Source organism: Phyllobates terribilis, unplaced genomic scaffold (genome assembly GCF_046119375.1).
Source record: "Phyllobates terribilis strain yellow unplaced genomic scaffold, ASM4611937v1 Scaffold_1975__1_contigs__length_183079, whole genome shotgun sequence".
NCBI lineage: Eukaryota > Metazoa > Chordata > Amphibia > Anura > Dendrobatidae > Phyllobates > Phyllobates terribilis.
This window is the reverse complement of record NW_027364735.1, coordinates 142,501-145,000: the sequence shown is the minus strand read 5'-3', so window position 1 is coordinate 145,000 and position 2,500 is coordinate 142,501.

Sequence of the window (2,500 nt, the reverse complement as noted above, 5' to 3'; positions counted from 1 at the left end):
GGTTCTAGTATGTTAGAGGGCATCCCAGGAGGGCTCCAAAAGTGTGGGTAAAATATATATCCCACAGGGGGAAAATTGAAAAAAAGTTGAAAAAAAAAATTTTTGGGGACTTAGAAAATTTTCACACATGTGTCAGACTTCCAGAGAGGGAGCATGTCATGCGCGCATCCGATTTCAGTTCCAGAGCGATTCGCGCGATGAGTCCTTGATACTTAGTCGTTTTTGCAAAATTTCTGACTTTTTGGAAAATTTCACAATTTTGTGAAAACTTCCACAAAATGAGGTTCTAGTATGTTAGAGGGCATCCCAGGAGGGCTCCAAAAGTGTGGGTAAAATATATATCCCACAGGGGGAAAATTGAAAAAAAGTTGAAAAAAAAATTTTTGGGGACTTAGAAAATTTTTCACTTTTGTCAGACTTCCAGACAGGGAGCATGTCAGTGCGCGCATCCGATTTCAGTTCCAGAGCGATTCGCGCGATGAGTCCTTGATACTTAGTCGTTTTTGCAAAATTTCTGACTTTTTGGAAAATTTCACATTTTGTGAAAACTTCCACAAAATGAGGTTCTAGTATGTTAGAGGGCATCCCAGGAGGGCTCCAAAAGTGTGGGTAAAATATATATCCCACAGGGGGAAACATTGAAAAAAGTTGAAAAAAAAAATTTTTGGGGACTTAGAAAATTTTCAACTTTTGTCAGACTTCCAGACAGGGGAGCGTGTCAGTGCGCGCATCCGATTTCAGTTCCAGAGCGATTCGCGCGATGAGTCCTTGATACTTAGTCGTTTTTGGCAAAATTTCTGACTTTTTGAAAATTTCACAATTTTGTGAAAACTTCCACAAAATGAGGTTCTAGTATGTTAGAGGGCATCCCAGGAGGGCTCCAAAAGTGTGGGTAAAATATATATCCCACAGGGGGAAAATTGAAAAAAAGTTGAAAAAAAAAATTTTTGGGGACTTAGAAAATTTTTCAACTTGTGTCAGACTTCCAGAGAGGGGAGCATGTCAGTGCGCGCATCCGATTTCAGTTCCAGAGCGATTCGCGCGATGAGTCCTTGATACTTAGTCGTTTTTGCAAAATTTCTGACTTTTTGGAAAATTTCACAATTTTGTGAAAACTTCCACAAAATGAGGTTCTAGTATGTTAGAGGGCATCCCAGGAGGGCTCCAAAAGTGTGGGTAAAATATATATCCCACAGGGGGAAAATTGAAAAAAAGTTGAAAAAAAAAATTTTTGGGGACTTAGAAAATTTTTCAACTTTTGTCAGACTTCCAGACAGGGGAGCGTGTCAGTGCGCGCATCCGATTTCAGTTCCAGAGCGATTCGCGCGATGAGTCCTTGATACTTAGTCGTTTTTGGCAAATTTCTGACTTTTTGAAAATTTCACAATTTTGTGAAAACTTCCACAAAATGAGGTTCTAGTATGTTAGAGGGCATCCCAGGAGGGCTCCAAAAGTGTGGGTAAAATATATATCCCACAGGGGGAAAATTGAAAAAAAGTTGAAAAAAAAAATTTTTGGGGACTTAGAAAATTTTCACACATGTGTCAGACTTCCAGAGAGGGGAGCATGTCAGTGCGCGCATCCGATTTCAGTTCCAGAGCGATTCGCGCGATGAGTCCTTGATACTTAGTCGTTTTTGCAAAATTTCTGACTTTTTGGAAAATTTCACAATTTTGTGAAAACTTCCACAAAATGAGGTTCTAGTATGTTAGAGGGCATCCCAGGAGGGCTCCAAAAGTGTGGGTAAAATATATATCCCACAGGGGGAAAATTGAAAAAAAGTTGAAAAAAAAAATTTTTGGGGACTTAGAAAATTTTTCAACTTTTGTCAGACTTCCAGACAGGGGAGCGTGTCAGTGCGCGCATCCGATTTCAGTTCCAGAGCGATTCGCGCGATGAGTCCTTGATACTTAGTCGTTTTTGCAAAATTTCTGACTTTTTGGAAAATTTCACAATTTTGTGAAAACTTCCACAAAATGAGGTTCTAGTATGTTAGAGGGCATCCCAGGAGGGCTCCAAAAGTGTGGGTAAAATATATATCCCACAGGGGGAAAATTGAAAAAAAGTTGAAAAAAAAAATTTTTGGGGACTTAGAAAATTTTCACACATGTGTCAGACTTCCAGAGAGGGGAGCATGTCAGTGCGCGCATCCGATTTCAGTTCCAGAGCGATTCGCGCGATGAGTCCTTGATACTTAGTCGTTTTTGCAAAATTTCTGACTTTTTGGAAAATTTCACAATTTTGTGAAAACTTCCACAAAATGAGGTTCTAGTATGTTAGAGGGCATCCCAGGAGGGCTCCAAAAGTGTGGGTAAAATATATATCCCACAGGGGGAAAATTGAAAAAAAGTTGAAAAAAAAAATTTTTGGGGACTTAGAAAATTTTTCAACTTGTGTCAGACTTCCAGAGAGGGGAGCATGTCAGTGCGCGCATCCGATTTCAGTTCCAGAGCGATTCGCGCGATGAGTCCTTGATACTTAGTCGTTTTCAGAAGTCACA